The sequence below is a fragment of the Manihot esculenta genome, chromosome 16 (genome assembly GCF_001659605.2).
Source record: "Manihot esculenta cultivar AM560-2 chromosome 16, M.esculenta_v8, whole genome shotgun sequence".
Lineage (NCBI taxonomy): Eukaryota > Viridiplantae > Streptophyta > Magnoliopsida > Malpighiales > Euphorbiaceae > Manihot > Manihot esculenta.
This window is the reverse complement of record NC_035176.2, coordinates 9,240,364-9,259,467: the sequence shown is the minus strand read 5'-3', so window position 1 is coordinate 9,259,467 and position 19,104 is coordinate 9,240,364.

Below are 19,104 nucleotides of genomic sequence, written 5' to 3'. Positions count from 1 at the left end.
TTGCTCGGGATTGTCCTCAGGTGACTTTTGCACCATCCCAGCAGATGAGTTCAGGCAGTGTGGTACAGCCAGCTGGTCAGCCAGTAGCTCCAGTCATGCCTCAGAGTAGTGGCAGAGGTAGAGGGAGAGGGGCAGCCTCTACTTCAGCAGCAGGTTCCCGAGGTGGAAATCCGGTAGCCCCAGCACGGATTTTCACTGTGACACAGGAGGAGGCGAACACGTCGAACACAGTGGTGTCAGGTAATCTCATCATTGGGTGTTCAGATGTGTATGCTTTGATGGACCCCGGTGCTTCTCATTCCTTTATTGTTTCGAGAGCCATAGAGAGATTGGGTTTGATCAGTTCTGAGTTAGAGTATCCTCTCTGGGTCAGTGGACCTAGATGTGACCCATCAGTGGTAGTGTCAGTGTGTCGTTTCAGTCCAGTGTTCATAGAGGGTAGATGCCTTCCAGCTGACCTTGTGGTTCTAGACTTGACAGATTTTGATGTCATTCTAGGGATGGATTGGCTATCTGCATATAGTGCTACTTTGGACTGTAGAGAGAAGATAGTTAGTCTCAGAGACCAGGATGGGTCAGGGTGTGTCTTCAGAGGAGACAGGAGAGGGACACCCAGAGGTATGATTTCAGCCCTTCAGGCTCGTCGTTTGCTTAGGAGGGGTTGTCAGGGGTTTCTAGCTCATGTGAGAGAGCTAGACAGTCAGGTTAGGGAACCAGCTACAGTACCAGTAGTCCGAGAGTTTCTCGATGTGTTCCCAGACGATTTACCAGAACTACCACCTGATAGGGAGATAGGGTTTGAAATTGAATTGCTGCCAGGTACCAGACCTATCTCTATTCCTCCCTACAGGATGGCGCCAGCAGAGTTAAAAGAGTTAAAAGAGCAGTTGCAGGACTTGGTAGATAAGGGTTTCATCCGCCCTAGTACCTCACCTTGGGGTGCTCCAGTGCTCTTTGTCAGAAAGAAGGATGGATCCCTCAGACTTTGTATTGACTACAGACAGTTGAACAAGGTCACTACCAAGAATAGATATCCTCTACCTAGGATTGATGATATATTTGACCAGCTAGCTGGAGCAGGTTGTTTCTCAAAAATAGATCTGAGATCCGGGTATCATCAGTTGAGAGTCAGAGAGGCAGATGTGCCTAAGACAGCTTTCAGGACCAGATATGGGCATTATGAGTTCTTAGTGATGCCGTTCGGGTTGACTAACGCCCCTGCAGCATTCATGGATCTCATGAATAGAGTTTTCAGTGAGTTTCTGGATCACTTTGTCATTGTTTTTATCGATGATATTTTAGTGTATTCCAGAGATGCAGAGGAGCATGCCCAGCATCTGAGGATAGTTTTGCAGACACTGAGAGAGCATGGTTTGTATGCCAAGTTCTCGAAGTGTGAGTTTTGGTTGAGGAGCATTTCCTTCTTGGGACATGTAGTATCAGCAGAGGGTATTGAGGTAGACCCCAAGAAGATAGAGGCTGTAGCTAACTGGTCCAGACCCACGACAGTGACTGAGATTAAAAGCTTTCTGGGACTGGCAGGTTACTACAGGAGGTTCGTGCAGAATTTCTCCAAGATAGTGGCTCCTATGACCAAACTGACTCAGAAGAACCAGAAGTTTATCTGGTCAGATCAGTGCGAAGAGAGCTTTGCTCTTCAAGAGGAGATTGACCACAGCACCAGTGCTAGCTCTGCCTGTGAGTAATGAGGACTTCACAGTGTTCTGTGATGCATCTCGAGTGGGATTGGGCTGTGTTTTGATGCAGAGTGATAGGGTGATAGCTTATGCTTCGAGACAGTTGAAGAAGCACGAGTTGAATTACCCCACCCATGACCTAGAGATGGCAGCAGTTATCTTTGCACTTAAGATGTGGCGGCATTACCTCTATGGGGTTAAATGCGAGATCTTCACCGATCACAAGAGTTTACAGTACATCTTGAGTCAGAGAGAGCTGAATTTGAGGCATAGAAGATGGGTGGAATTGCTCAGTGATTATGATTGTAAGATCCAGTACCATCCGGGAAAGGCGAATGTTGTGGCAGACGCCCTAAGCCGGAAGTCACTAGGCAGTTTATCCCATATAGTAGCAGAACGGAGACCAGTCGTGATGGAACTTTACACGCTCGTAGAAGAGGGGTTACAGTTAGAATTGTCTGGTACAGGTGCATTGATCGCACAGATGCGAGTGACACCTATGTTTCTGGAGCAGGTAGCTCAGAGACAGCATGAGGACCCTGAGTTGATGAAAATTGCCAGGACTGTTCAGTCAGGCAACAATGCAGAGTTTCGTTTTGACAGTAAAGGGATCCTCCGTTATGGGAGTCGACTTTGTGTGCTAGATAGGGGCAATGTGAAGGAAGACATTATGAGGGAAGCTCATAATGCGCGGTATAGTGTTCACCCAGGAGCCACCAAGATATATCAAGATCTGAAAAGAGTTTATTGGTGGCCAGCCATGAAGAAAGAAGTGGCGCAGTTTGTGACAGCCTGTGAGGTTTGTCAAAAGGTGAAATTAGAGCATCAGAAACCAGCTGGAATGCTTAACCCATTACCGATTCCAGAGTGGAAATGGGAGAACATAACCATGGATTTTGTAGTGGGTTTACCAGCTACGTCCAACAGGATAGACTCTATTTGGGTGATTGTGGACAGACTCACGAAATCTGCTCATTTTCTTCCAGTTCGGAGTAACTATTCTGTGGATAAGTTGGCACAGGTCTATCTAGATGAGATAGTGAGATTACATGGAGTTCCAGTGTCGATAGTTTCAGATAGAGGACCTCAGTTTACCTCCCGATTTTGGCGAAGTCTGCAGAGTGCGATGGGTACGAGATTAGAGTTTAGCACTGCTTTCCACCCACAGACTGATGGACAGTCAGAGAGGACCATCCAGACCATAGAGGATATGCTTCGACTGTGTGTGTTAGACTTTGGCGGTTCTTGGAGGCAGCATCTACCTTTGGTGGAGTTTGCCTACAATAACAGCCATCATGCTAACATAGGGATGGCTCCTTATGAAGCTTTGTATGGAAGGAAGTGCAGATCCCCTGTTTGCTTGGAAGAGGTAGGAGAGAAGGCTCTTGCAGGGCCAGAGTTAGTAGAGATTACCAGTAGAGTGGTGCCCATGATTAGAGAGAGAATCGGAACAGCGCAGAGCAGACAGAAAAGTTATGCAGATGTTCGCAGGAAGCAGTTAGAATTTCAGGAGGGTAATTGGGTATTGCTAAAAGTGTCTCCAATGAAAGGAGTAGTTCGTTTTGGGAAGAAGGGTAAGTTAGCTCCACGATACATTGGACCCTTTGAGATTTTGCAGAGGATCGGGACTGTGTCGCATAAGCTGGATTTACCTGCTTCTATGGAGAGAATTCACCCGGTATTTCATGTTTCTATGCTACGGCAGTTTGTGTCAGATCCGAATCAGGTTCTGAGTGAGCCTGAGGTGGAGATTCTTACAGATCTCACCTATATAGAGCAGCCAGTGTGGATTCTGGACACGCAGATCAGACAGCTAAGAAACAAGGAGATTCCGATGGTGAAAGTTTTATGGAACCACCATAATGTAGAAGAGTGCACCTGGGAGACGCGAGAGTCTATGCTCCAGCAATATCCATATTTGTTTTGAGGTTAGTTTCCTCTTTTTTTATGTGTTACTTGTTTGTTTTAGGAACATTCGAGGACGAATGTTCTTAAGGGGGGGAGAATGTAATACCCGGCTAGAGTCCGACATCGGAATTCTACTTTCCGGTGGAGTCTGGGATGTCGGAAGTCTCTAGAAGGGTTAGATTTATGTTTTTCTATAATGTTTTGCTAGGTTTATCAAGTTTTATGCATCAGGAAATGAGTTTTTGAGTGAAATGAACCAAGGCAGAAAAGCCAGGTTCGGCCGCCGAAGTTGAGGTTCGGCCGCTGAACATGCATGGCTTTCGGTTTCACGTGTGGCCGCCGAAGGTGGTCTGGCCAGCCACCTATAAATGGCCCTCAGTCGGTTGAAGCGGTCAGAGCATCGTTTCTTTCACTTGCTGAGGTGAAACTCTGTCCTTTGTGAGTATTCTTTCATGTTTTCATTAAATCATGCAATGATTTGATTAGTTTTCATGATTCTTTGAAGGTTTTAAGTTAAAAACTCAAAGTTGTGAAGTTTGGAGAGTTTGAAGGCAAGTTGCTCCAAAACTCCACGTTAGGATCCTTCATCTACTTGTTTTCAAGAGGTAAGTGAAGATCCTGAGCTTGTTTTTATGTTTTCTGAAGGTTTTATGGGGTTTGATGGAGAGAGTTGCATGAATAGGGTTCTTTGACAGTTTTTGATGATTTTATGTGTACAGCTTGTTTCTGTGTTGTTTGTGTTGTATGTTTGGGGTTTGTAGGTAGTTTTTGACCCCTTTGAGCATATACAGGAGTGTATGCAAGTGGAGGAAGTGAGGTGTTTGAGTTGGAGAGGGTTTTGTGCATTTGGCGAGAGGCAGGGCAAGTTTCTGCCCTGCTGATGAACTCAGGTTCGGCCGCCGAAGGTACATTCGGCCGCCGAACCCCCTGAAGAGGTGTGAGGAGGTGGCTTCGGCTGCCCAAGCTTGCCCCCGAGCCTTTGAACGTTCGGCTCTGTTTGGGGGATTCGGCCGCCGAAGGTTAGAGACTTTCGTCTCTGGAGTGCCTTGTGGCCTCCGAAACTTACCCCCGAAAGGGTTCGGCAGCCGAAAGTGGAAGTTCGGCCGCCGAAGGTGCTTGAGTTTCGTCTCTGGAGAGGACTTTCGGCCGCCGAACCTGCCACCGAAAGTGTTCTGTCCAGCTTTCCTTTGCATGCTTTGCATGGATGTTAGAGTGAGTTTAAGGGGATTATTGGGGGAGTTTAATAGAGTTGTTCATAAGTTAGTTTGGTCCCTCATTTGAGTTTATCTGTACATGTACAGACCAGAGGAACAAGAGAGAGCAGCAGTGAGTACTGCTCCAGAGTTTTCAGAGCCTGCAGAGTCAGTCAGTCCAGATAGCCAGAGGTGAGTGGAACTAAACTTAACTCTTTGAATTGCACAATAGAATGTTTTAGCATATCTCATGCATCATGATTATGCAATAGGTTGATTACATTAGTATCCACGAATATGTTGCATTGCATAGTTATTGTTGATGTGGGTGAATGCTGAATGATCCAATAGTCTCAGACAGGAAGTCCAGGAGCCTTTGACTACGCCCTGGCAGGTATAGTAAAGATCAGGAGCCTTTGACTACGCCCTGGCAGTTATAGTAAAGACTAGGAGCCTTTGACTACGCCCTGGCAAAGGTAAGTACAGAGGTGTTATATACACATATACATATATGACAGGAAGACCATGTGCTCGATTCTACGCCCTGGCACAGAGTTACTGGGACTATGTGGTGACAGGTTTACCTTTGATGTGGTTTGTTTGTGATATGGTGCATTCAATGAGATCATATTTTAATGAATTGTTTTACTGTTCCACTCACTGGGCTATAGAGCTCATCCCACTCCCTTAACCCCAGTTTTGCAGGTTCAGTGTACAGTGTAGAGAGGAGATCAGCAGAGTACCAAAAAGAGTAAAGAGAATTGTAATAGTGTAGAGTGGGCATGTAATATTAAAGAGATGTAATAGATATGTATAAAGTTAGAAATGTGCTTGACTTAGTGATGTATGTTTTGTACATGATCTGGATCTGTATATATGTTTTACTGTATGTGAAAAACCAGGCTTAACAGGTATGAGTTAACCCATCTAGAGCAAGCTCTAGTCAGGGGGACAGAGTACAGAGTACAGAGTACAGAGTACAGAGTACAGAGTACAGAGATAGTGCATGCATAGGTTAAGCCTTGGTACAGAGAAAAGAGTTTTTATTTTCACAGAAAAATGTATGATCATGTATGAGTTTTACAGGTACACAGAGAGTATAGCAGGCTTGCTACGGGTTCTAGCGGCCTTAAGCCAACCTGAATCCTAGCGCCGGTGACGGTCCATTTTGGGGTCGTTACAGATTGGTATCAGAGCCCTAGGTTCATATGATCGGACCTATAGAGACAGTGTCGGGCTCATAGAGGGTGGTCAAGCACAATAGGGAATCATGTCCACTAGGATAGGGTGATGAGTCCTATCTATTATTGCTATGATATGCCATGAGTTATGCATGTGCCTTATTGATATGTGATGTTTACGTGCTTGCTAAAGTGCTATGTTATGCGTTTTCATAAAGTAAAGATGAGAGGAACTCGTCGATCAGCTCGATTGACTGGAGTCCCACTAGAGAGTGAGAGACCAGCTGCTCGTCCTCCTGCATTGTCGAGGGCAAGGTCTCAGAGATCTAGCAGGGAAGGTAAGTCAATAGACCCTAGAAGGTCTGTAGACGAGAGCAGAAGAAGTACAGCGAGAGGAGAAAGATCAGAGGAAAGGAGGGAGGCGATGGAGATTGACCAGTCTAGAGATGACAGCATGGGTATAGGCAGATTTGAGGAAGGTATGGGAGAGTCGCAGGGAGGCGCTCAGACCTCAGGTTTTGGCTATCCAGAGTATCCGATGGGAGGTATGTCGGAGTACTCTAGTTTTGTCCCATATCCTCCTTACATGCCATATATGCCTTATCCTCCTTACTATCCACCATATCCTATGTATCCATCTTCCCCTACCCAGCCAAGTGCAGCACACCCAGAACCAAATGAACCAGTACCACCACCAGAACCAGTAGCCCCTGTTGTTGACAGACATCAACCTAGCTCATCTGGAGGTAAAGTGCAAATGACGGAGTACTTGAAATTGGATGCTCCTCAATACAACACGGGAGATGATCCATTTGAATACCTCAGATCAGTTAGGATGATAACAAGTGAATTGAGAGCTGATGATAGTAGAGCCATTGAGATGGCGGGGTTTACATTGAAATGTAAGAAGGCCAGAGAATGGTTTAAGAATTATGTGGAACCCAGGATGACCAGTATGTCGTGGGGAGAGTTCGCCAATGAATTTGCAGGGTGGGCTTTTCCTGATAGTTCCAGGGAGATGAAAGTAATTGAGTTTGAACAGTTGCGACAGATAGATGAGATGAGTGTTGATGAATTCACAGATAAGTTCCTGGATTTGCTTCAGTATGTGGGTCAAGCCTATGATACTGATCAGAAGAAGGCAAGGAGATATACTATGAGATTGCATCCCAGGTATTCTTCCTTGATTCTTCCAGCAGAAAAGGATAGTTTCCACACAGTCAAGGGCACAGGCTTCGGGTTCAAAAGCCCTCACTTCAGGCAGCAAGAGATGGGATAGAGCGAAAGGAACAAAGAGTAAGTTCTGGAGTAAAGTGAAGTCAGGTCTAGGAAGAGGTAGTGGCTCAAGCTCTGGCACAGCTCTAGTCTGCAGAAGATGCGGAAAACCACATGGAGGAGTTTGTCGGTTAGGATCTATAGCTTGTTTTAGATGTGGACAGGAAGGGCATATTGCTCGGGATTGTCCTCAAGTGACTTTTGCACCATCCCAGCAGATGAGTTCAGGCAGTGTGGTACAGCCAGCTGGTCAGCCAGTAGCTCTAGTCATGCCTCAGAGTAGTGGCAGAGGTAGAGGGAGAGGGGCAGCCTCTACTTCAGCAGCAGGTTCCCGAGGTGGAAATCCGGTAGCCCCAGCACGGATTTTCACTGTGACACAGGAGGAGGCGAACACGTCAAACACAGTGGTCTCAGGTAATCTCATCATTGGGTGTTCAGATGTGTATGCTTTGATGGACCCCGGTGCTTCTCATTCCTTTATTGCTTCGAGAGCCATAGAGAGATTGGGTTTGATCAGTTCTGAGTTAGAGTATCCTCTCTGGGTCAGTGGACCTAGATGTGACCCATCAGTGGCAGTGTCAGTGTGTCGTTTCAGTCCAGTGTTCATAGAGGGTAGATGCCTTCCAGCTGACCTTGTGGTTCTAGACTTGACAGATTTTGATGTCATTCTAGGGATGGATTGGCTATCTGCATATAGTGCTACTTTGGACTGTAGAGAGAAGATAGTTAGTCTCAGAGACCAGGATGGGTCAGGGTGTGTCTTCAGAGGAGACAGGAGAGGGACACCCAGAGGTATGATTTCAGCCCTTCAGGCTCGTCGTTTGCTTAGGAGGGGTTGTCAGGGGTTTCTAGCTCATGTGAGAGAGCTAGACAGTCAGGTTAGGGAACCAGCTACAGTACCAGTAGTCCGAGAGTTTCTCGATGTGTTCCCAGACGATTTACCAGAACTACCACCTGATAGGGAGATAGGGTTTGAAATTGAATTGCTGCCAGGTACCAGACCTATCTCTATTCCTCCCTACAGGATGGCGCCAGCAGAGTTAAAAGAGTTAAAAGAGCAGTTGCAGGACTTGGTAGATAAGGGTTTCATCCGCCCTAGTACCTCACCTTGGGGTGCTCCAGTGCTCTTTGTCAGAAAGAAGGATGGATCCCTCAGACTTTGTATTGACTACAGACAGTTGAACAAGGTCACTACCAAGAATAGATATCCTCTACCTAGGATTGATGATCTATTTGACCAGTTAGCTGGAGCAGGTTGTTTCTCGAAAATAGATCTGAGATCCGGGTATCATCAGTTGAGAGTCAGAGAGGCAGATGTGCCTAAGACAGCTTTCAGGACCAGATATGGGCATTATGAGTTCTTAGTGATGCCGTTCGGGTTGACTAACGCCCCTGCAGCATTCATGGATCTCATGAACAGAGTTTTCAGTGAGTTTCTGGATCACTTTGTCATTGTTTTCATCGATGATATTTTAGTGTATTCCAGAGATGCAGAGGAGCATGCCCAGCATCTGAGGATAGTTTTGCAGACACTGAGAGAGCATGGTTTGTATGCCAAGTTCTCGAAGTGTGAGTTTTGGTTGAGGAGCATTTCCTTCTTGGGACATGTAGTATCAGCAGAGGGTATTGAGGTAGACCCCAAGAAGATAGAGGCTGTAGCTAACTGGTCCAGACCCACGACAGTGACTGAGATTAAAAGCTTTCTGGGACTGGCAGGTTACTACAGGAGGTTCGTGCAGAATTTCTCCAAGATAGTGGCTCCTATGACCAAACTGACTCAGAAGAACCAGAAGTTTATCTGGTCAGATCAGTGCGAAGAGAGCTTTGCTCCTCAAGAGGAGATTGACCACAACACCAGTGCTAGCTCTGCCTGTGAGTAATGAGGACTTCACAGTGTTCTGTGATGCATCTCGAGTGGGATTGGGCTGTGTTTTGATGCAGAGTGATAGGGTGATAGCTTATGCTTCGAGACAGTTGAAGAAGCACGAGTTGAATTACCCCACCCATGACCTAGAGATGGCAGCAGTTATCTTTGCACTTAAGATGTGGCGGCATTACCTCTATGGGGTTAAATGTGAGATCTTCACCGATCACAAGAGTTTACAGTACATCTTGAGTCAGAGAGAGCTGAATTTGAGGCAGAGAAGATGGGTGGAATTGCTCAGTGATTATGATTGTAAGATCCAGTACCATCCGAGAAAGGCGAATGTTGTGGCAGACGCCCTAAGCCGGAAGTCACTAGACAGTTTATCCCATATAGCAGCAGAACGGAGACCAGTCGTGATGGAACTTTACACGCTCGTAGAAGAGGGGTTACAGTTAGAATTGTCTGGTACAGGTGCATTGATAGCACAGATGCGAGAGACACCTGTGTTTCTGGAGCAGGTAGCTCAGAGACAGCATGAGGACCCTGAGTTGATGAAAATTGCCAGGACTGTTCAGTCAGGCAACAGTGCAGAGTTTCGTTTTGACAGTAAAGGGATCCTCCGTTATGGGAGTCGACTTTGTGTGCCAGATAGGGGCAATGTGAAGGAAGACATTATGAGGGAAGCTCATAATGCGCGGTATAGTGTTCACCCAGGAGCCACCAAGATATATCAAGATCTGAAAAGAGTTTATTGGTGGCCAGCCATGAAGAAAGAAGTGGCGCAGTTTGTGACAGCCTGTGAGGTTTGTCAAAAGGTGAAATTAGAGCATCAGAAACCAGCCGGAATGCTTAACCCATTACCGATTCCAGAGTGGAAATGGGAGAACATAACCATGGATTTTGTAGTGGGTTTACCAGCTACGTCCAACAGGATAGACTCTATTTGGGTGATTGTGGACAGACTCACGAAATCTGCTCATTTTCTTCCAGTTCGGAGTAACTATTCTGTGGATAAGTTGGCACAGGTCTATCTAGATGAGATAGTGAGATTACATGGAGTTCCAGTGTCGATAGTTTCAGATAGAGGACCTCAGTTTACCTCCCGATTTTGGCGAAGTCTGCAGAGTGCGATGGGTACGAGATTAGAGTTTAGCACTGCTTTCCACCCACAGACTGATGGACAGTCAGAGAGGACCATCCAGACCATAGAGGATATGCTTCGACTGTGTGTGTTAGACTTTGGCGGTTCTTGGAGGCAGCATCTACCTTTGGTGGAGTTTGCCTACAATAACAGCCATCATGCTAACATAGGGATGGCTCCTTATGAAGCTTTGTATGGAAGGAAGTGCAGATCCCCTGTTTGCTTGGAAGAGGTAGGAGAGAAGGCTCTTGCAGGGCCAGAGTTAGTAGAGATTACCAGTAGAGTGGTGCCCATGATTAGAGAGAGAATCGGAACAGCGCAGAGCAGACAGAAAAGTTATGCAGATGTTCGCAGGAAGCAGTTAGAATTTCAGGAGGGTAATTGGGTATTGCTAAAAGTGTCTCCAATGAAAGGAGTAGTTCGTTTTGGGAAGAAGGGTAAGTTAGCTCCACGATACATTGGACCCTTTGAGATTTTGCAGAGGATCGGGACTGTGTCGTATAAGCTGGATTTACCTGCTTCTATGGAGAGAATTCACCCGGTATTTCATGTTTCTATGCTACGGCAGTTTGTGTCAGATCCGAATCAGGTTCTGAGTGAGCCTGAGGTGGAGATTCTTACAGATCTCACCTATATAGAGCAGCCAGTGCGGATTCTGGACACGCAGATCAGACAGCTAAGAAACAAGGAGATTCCGATGGTGAAAGTTTTATGGAACCACCATAATGTAGAAGAGTGCACCTGGGAGACGCGAGAGTCTATGCTCCAGCAATATCCATATTTGTTTTGAGGTTAGTTTCCTCTTTTTTACGTGTTAATTGTTTGTTTTAGGAACATTCGAGGACGAATGTTCTTAAGGGGGGGAGAATGTAATATCCGGCTAGAGTCCGGCATCGGAATTCTACTTTCCGGTGGAGTCCGGGATGTCGGAAGTCTCTAGAAGGGTTAGATTTATGTTTTTCTATAATGTTTTGCTAGGTTTATCAAGTTTTATGCATCAGGAAATGAGTTTTTGAGTGAAATGAACCAAGGCAGAAAAGCCAGGTTCGGCCGCCGAAGTTGAGGTTCGGCCGCCGAACATGCATGGCTTTCGGTTTCACGTGTGGCCGCCGAAGGTGGTCTGGCCAGCCACCTATAAATGGCCCTCAGTCGATTGAAGCGGTCAGAGCATCGTTTCTTTCACTTGCTGAGGTGAAACTCTGTCCTTTGTGAGTATTCTTTCATGTTTTCATTAAATCATGCAACGATTTGATTAGTTTTCATGATTCTTTGAAGGTTTTAAGTTAAAAACTCAAAGTTGTGAAGTTTGGAGAGTTTGAAGGCAAGTTGCTCCAAAACTCCACGTTAGGATCCTTCATCTACTTGTTGTCAAGAGGTAAGTGAAGATCCTGAGCTTGTTTTTATGTTTTCTGAAGGTTTTATGGGGTTCGATGGAGAGAGTTGCATGAATAGGGTTCTTTGAGAGTTTTTGATGATTTTCTGTGTACAGCTTGTTTCTGTGTTGTTTGTGTTGTATGTTTGGGGTTTGTAGGTAGTTTTTGACCCCTTTGAGCATATACAGGAGTGTATGCAAGTGGAGGAAGTGAGGTGTTTGAGTTGGAGAGGGTTTTGTGCATTTGGCGAGAGGCAGGGCAAGTTTCTGCCCTGCTGATGAACTCAGGTTCGGCCGCCGAAGGTACATTCGGCCGCCGAACCCCTGAAGAGGTGTGAGGAGGTAGCTTCGGCTGCCCAAGCTTGCCCCCGAGCCTTTGGACGTTCGGCTCTGTTTGGGCGATTCGGCCGCCGAAGGTGTCGCCGAAGGTTAGAGACTTTCGTCTCTGGAGTGCCTTGTGGCCTCCGAAACTTGCCCCCGAAAGGGTTCGGCAGCCGAAAGTGGAAGTTCGGCCGACGAAGGTGCTTGAGTTTCGTCTCTGGAGAGGACTTTCGGCCGCCGAACCTGCCACCGAAAGTGTTCTGTCCAGCTTTACTTTGCATGCTTTGCATGGATGTTAGAGTGAGTTTAAGGGGATTCTTGGGGGAGTTTAATAGAGTTGTTCATAAGTTAGTTTGGTCCCTCATTTGAGTTTATCTGTACCTGTACAGACCAGAGGAACCAGAGAGAGCAGCAGTGAGTACTGCTCCAGAGTTTTCAGAGCCTGCAGAGTCAGTCAGTCCAGATAGCCAGAGGTGAGTGGAACTAAACTTAACTCTTTGAATTGCATAATGGAATGTTTTAGCATATCTCATGCATCATGATTATGCAATAGGTTGATTGCATTAGTATCCACGAATATGTTGCATTGCATAGTTATTGTTGATGTGGGTGAATGCTGAATGATCCAATAGTCTCAGACAGGAAGTCCAGGAGCCTTTGACTACTCCCTGGCAGGTATAGTAAAGACCAGGAGCCTTTGACTACGCCCTGGCAGTTGTAGTAAAGACCAGGAGCCTTTGACTACGCCCTGGCAATGGTAAGTACAGAGGTGTTATATACACATATACATATATGGCAGGAAGACCAGGTGCTCGATTCTACGCCCTGGCACAGAGTTACTGGGACTATGTGGTGACAGGTTTACCTTTGATGTGGTTTGTTTGTGATATGGTGCATTCCATGAGATCATATTTTAATGAATTGTTTTACTGTTCTACTCACTGGGCTATAGAGCTCATCCCACTCCCTTAACCCCAGTTTTGCAGGTTCAGTGTACAGTGTAGAGAGGAGATCAGCAGAGTACCAAAAAGAGTAAAGAGAATTGGAATAGTGTAGAGTGGGCATGTAATATTAAAGAGATGTAATAGATGTGTATAAAGTTAGAAATGTGCTTGACTTAGTGATGTATGTTTTGTACATGATCTGGATCTGTATATATGTTTTACTGTATGTGAAAAACCAGGCTTAACAGGTATGAGTTAACCCATCTAGAGCAAGCTCTAGTCAGGAGGACAGAGTACAGAGTACAGAGTACAGAGTACAGAGATAGTGCATGCACAGGTTAAGCCTTGGTACAGAGAAAAGAGTTTTTATTTTCACAGAAAAATGTATGATCATGTATGAGTTTTACAGGTACACAGAGAGTATAGCAGGCTTGCTACGGGTTCTGGCGGCCTTAAGCCGACCTGAATCCTAGCGCCGGTGACGGTCCATTTTGGGGTCGTTACAGGACTTCTCTCAGAGACTATTGGATCATTCAGCATTCACCCACAACAACAAGTAACTATGCAATGCAACAAATTCATGAATGCTAATGCAAACAACCTGCTGTATATTCATGATGCATAAACTATGCTGAAAGCATTTTATATCTCAATTAAAAGTATTCAGTTTAGTTCCACTCACCTCTGGCTAACTGGCTGACTCTGCAGGCTCTGACAACTCTGGAGCAGAACTCACTGCTGCTCTCTCTGGTTCCTCTGGTCTGTGTAAGCACAGATAAACTCAAATGAGGGACCAAACTAGCTTAGGAACAACTCTATGAAATTCCTCAAGGCTCCCCTTAAACTCAGTCTAACATCTATGCAAAGCATGCAAAGGAAAGTTGGACAGGACCCTTTCAGCGGCAGGTTCGGCGGCCGAAAGTCCTCTCCAGAGATGAAACTCAAGCACCTTCGGCGGCCGAATCTCTACTTTCGGCAGCCGAACCCTTTCGGGGGCAAGTTTTGGAGGCCAAAAGGCATTCCAGAGACGAAAGTCTCTAACCTTCGGCGGCACCTTCGGCGGCCGAACTCCCCTCCAGAGCCGAAAGTCCAAAAGCTCGGGGGCAAGCTTGGGCGGCCGAAGCCACCTCCTCATGGGTTCGGCGGCCGAATGTACCTTCGGCGGCCGAACCTGAGTTCATCCGCAAGGCAGAAACGTGCTCTGCCTCTCGCCAAAAGCACATACCTCTTCCAAACTTAAACACCTCAATCCCTTAACTTGCATACACTCATGTATATGCTCAAAGGGATCAGAAACTACCTTACAACCCCAAACTCACAACACATACAACACAGAAACAAGCTTTACTCACAAAATCATCAAAACCTCACATATAACCCTATTCATGCAACTCTCCCCCAAAACCATATAAAACCTTCAGAAAACATAAAAACAAGCTCAGGAACTTCACTTACCTCTTGAAACCAAGAAGATGAACGATCCTAGCGTGGAGTTTTGGAGCAACTCTCCTTCAACCTCTCCAAACTTCACAACTTTGAGTTTTTAGCTTAAAACCTTCAAAATACCATAAAAACTAATCAAATCGTTGCAAGATTGGATGAAAACATGAAAGAATACTCACAAAGTGTAATACCCGGCTAGAGTCCGGCACCGGAATTCTTGTCGTCCGGTGGACTCCGGGATGTCGGAATCCTCTAGAGGGTAGGAGATATGAGTTTCTCACGAATGTTGTGTGGTTTATTGTGTTACAGGTAAATGGCACCAAGTGTTGAGTTGAAATGAACCAAGGCAGAGGAGCCAAGTTCGGCCGCCGAAGATAAGTTCGGCCGCCGAAAGTACCCAATATTCGGCTTCCGAATTCAGGTTCGGCCCCCGAATGTTGCATGGTTTTGCATGCGATTCGGCAGCCGAAGCTGAGTTGCTTAGCCAGCAGTTTTGTATCCCTTAGTCAGCATTTTGGACAGGTGTTATCACCAGATTATGTCCAGAAGTTGGTCACATCTCCCATGCTTTATCTGCACGCTTTGAGCTGCTCAGGCTAAGGGTTTCACAGGTGTGGAAAGTTAGTTTTGACTGGTTTGAAGCAAAAAACTCCGTTTGTGCGAGTGTGAGAGTTTGAGGAGAGTTGGTCCGTTTGCCTTAGTTCAGAGTGTTCAGCTTCTTGTTCCAGGAGGTAAGTAATGCTCTTGAACCTGTATATGTGTTTTCTGAAGATGGGTTGAATTGCTCAGTGATTATGATTGTACAATCCAGTATCATCCGGGTAAGGCGAATGTTGTCGCAGACGCCCTAAGCCGGAAGTCACTAGGCAGTTTATCCCATATAGCAGCAGAGCGGAGACCAGTTGTGATGGAGCTGTATAAGCTCTTTGACGAGGGATTACAGTTAGAGTTGTCTGGTACAGGTGCGTTGATAGCACAGATGAGAGTGACACCTGTGTTTCTGGAGCAGATAGCTCAGAGACAGCATGAGGACCCTGAGTTGATAAAAATTGCCAGGACTGTTCAGTCAGGCAATAATGCAGAGTTCAGATTTGACAGCAAAGGGATCCTTCGCTATGGGAGTCGACTTTGTGTACCAGATAGGGGCAGTGTGAAGGAAGACATTATGAGGAAAGCTCATAATGCGAGGTATAGTGTTCACCCAGGAACCACCAAGATGTATCAGGATCTGAAAAGGGTCTATTGGTGGCCAGCCATGAAGAAAGAAGTGGCGCAGTTCGTGACAGCCTGTGAGGTTTGTCAGAGGGTGAAATTAGAGCATCAGAAACCAGCCGGAATGCTTAACCCATTACCGATTCCAGAGTGGAAATGGGAGAACATAGCCATGGATTTTGTAGTGGGTTTACCAGTAGCGTCCAACAGGATAGACTCGATATGGGTGATTGTGGACAGACTCACGAAATCTGCTCATTTTCTTCCAGTACGGAGTAACTATTCTGTGGATAAGTTGGCACAGGTCTATCTGGATGAGATAGTGAGATTACATGGAGTTCCAGTGTCTATAGTTTCAGACAGAGGACCTCAGTTTACCTCCCGCTTTCGGCGGAGTCTGCAAAGTGCGATGGGCACGAGATTGGATTTTAGTACTGCTTTCCACCCACAGACTGATGGACAGTCAGAAAGGACCATCCAGACCATAGAGGATATGCTTCGACTATGTGTGTTAGACTTTGGCGGATCTTGGAGGCAGCATCTACCTTTGGTAGAGTTTGCCTACAATAACAGCCATCATGCGAGCATCGGGATGGCTCCTTATGAAGCTTTGTATGGGAGGAAGTGCAGATCCCCTGTTTGCTGGGAAGAGGTAGGAGAGAAGGCTCTTGCAGGGCCAGAGTTAGTAGACATTACCTGTAACACCCCGGAAACCGGTACCTCTCTGTAACGGCCCAAAGTGCTCGGCACTAGGATCCAGATCGGCTTAAGGCCGCCTAGACCCGTAGTAAGCCTGCTATGAACTCTGTGTACCTGGTAAAATCCCATACATGATCCAACTCGACTACCAGACTTAACCTGTAAAACATCAGACATCTCAGTCTGAAATAGCCCTCAGGGCTAAACCAGTGATACTCTACCAAGTAACCTCCATGCACTATGCGCTGTGTCATAGAACCCACTCTGTAAGGGTCAGCATATCATAAGTTAACTTGGCTACCATAGAGTCACAGGAATCAAACCTGGTCTTCTCTATTGGCCTCTCTAGGGATCACAGGAATCAAACCTGGTCTTTCCTCTGCACTGGTCTTGGGTCAAAGGAATTAAACCCTGTCTTCCCTCACAGTTATAATTCACTGGGTTTTCGAAACACAATATGTATTAAGCCTGGTTTGACTCACTTCTCATCAAGAAACTAAAAACAGGATACATGCATATACAAGGGATAAACAAACACTAGGCAAAGCACATTCTAAACCACATCATCCTGACTTACTAGCTATTACATGCCTTTACATATATCTCTTTCATTTACATCATGTCCACACTATTCTATTACACATGCAGTCTTCGAATCAACACTCTGCTGTTGCTGACTTTCCCTGCTATACTGAACCTGCAAAACTGAGATTAAGGGAAAGGGATGAGCTTCTAAAGCCCAGTGAGTAGAAACACTGAAAACAGTTCATTAACTACACACTTTCAAGGAATGCGTCACAACACAAACATTTCACATCTTGGATTAGACATGACCTCAAAACTCCCTCGACGGGCTATTGATGTCGCCTTGGTCCAATCCCCACTATCAGTAAATAATGCAATGCACCATATTCGTGAGTCTAATGCAATCATCCTAGTACATAACATGGTATTCATGATGCATGATCTGTGCTAAAGCATTCCATTTTCTTAGTATAAAAGATTAAGTTTAGTTCTACTCACCTCTGCTCCTCAAGCAGAAACCTGACCTGACGCTGCAACCACTAATCCTGGTGACCTCCTCGATCTCTCGGGTCCAATCCTATACAAATGGACTCAAATGAGGTGTCAAACATACTCTTAACAACTCTTAAACAACTTCCCAAAACCCCGTAACAAGCTCTGAAAACAATAACATAAAGCATGCAAAAGAAAGGCTAGACAGAACACATTCGGCAGCAGGTTCGGCGGCCGAATGCCCTGTCCAGAGCCGAAACTTGCATACTTTCGGCGGCCGAATCTCCACTTTCGGCTGCCGAACCCTTTCGGGGGCAAAGTTCGGGGGCCACAACACACTCCAGAGACGAAAGTCTCTAACCTTCGGCGGCACCTTCGGCGGCCGAAACCCCTAAACAGAGCCGAACCTTAAAACACTCAGGGGCAAGCTGTGGCAGCCAAAGCCACCATGCAAGAGGTTCGGCGGCCGAATCCTTCTTCGGCTGCCGAACCTGAGTTCTTCAAGAACTCAGCTTCACCAGCAACTTCCCTCCTTCATCCTCTCCTCTTCTCTAACATGCATAACACAACTCCTTAACACACATATACTCAAGTATATGAACAAAGGGGTCCAAAACTACCTATCAACCCCAACAAACAAGCATACATAACACATATACAAACTTCTCCATAAACTCATCAAAACTAACCTAAGCATGCAACTCTACATAAACTCCCATAACCTCTTTAAAAAGCTGTTAAAACTCATTAAAACAAATATAAAAACTTCCCTTACCTCCTGAAATCAGAAGAGGAACAACCACACTCAGCAAATCCTCCTCCAAAGCTTCCAAACCTCAAAACCTCACTTTGTTCTCAAAAACATTCAAACTCACTGAAAACACGACCAACCCTCTGCCTAAGCTGGTTAAAAGCTTGCAGATGAGTCAAGGGAGACGTGGCCTAACCTCTGGTCATAATCTGGAGGCGAACACCTGGCCAAACCACGGACTGAGGAGTGTGCACAACTAACCGACCACCTCAGCTTCGGCTGCCGAAACTGCATGCAAAACCATGCAACTTTCGGGGGCCGAACATAACCTTCGGGGGCCGAACATTGGGCACTTTCGGCGGCCGAACTTACCTTCGGCGGCCGAACCTGGCCTTTGTCCCCTAAGCCTTGTCTCTTTAAAACCAAAGCCGGTTTGATTCAAAACCTTTAACACATTTAGAAAAACTTACTCTTACCCTTCCAGAAAGCACTGACATCCTCGAATTCCACCGGATGGTAGAAATGCCGATGCCTGATTTAGCCGAGTATTACAATCTTCCCCCCTTACAAAACATTCGTCCTCGAATGTTAAACCCAAACAAATAGGCACATAAAGCCTAACACTTCTCTCTAACGAGAGAATCTCTGAATCTCTATTTTCCTGTTCTGAGTTCATACTTCCTAATTCTTTTCTGACCTCCACAGCTCTCGCTGCGCTACTCTGATCCTCACTTCTTACTCTTTGGCTTTATCTTAACTGTCCTCTTTTCCATCTTAACTAAACTAATCTCTTTGTGAAACTCTTACTCTTTAATTCACAACAGATACCACTCTGTAGGTTCGCTACCAATCTATGGGTTCGATACCAATCTATACTCACCAATCTATACTCCAAATCCTTGCCCGCCTTTCTTCTTCTTGATTACACTAGCGTAATCTTTAACTCTCAACAGGCTACTATTGAGTAGAACAGTTGGCATATACCAATCTGTAATAGTAATCTGTAACAATCAAATCTGAAGGAATTATCCGTCGTTTCCCACAACAACACTGGAAACATTCCAGGGCGCGGTACTAGGGCAG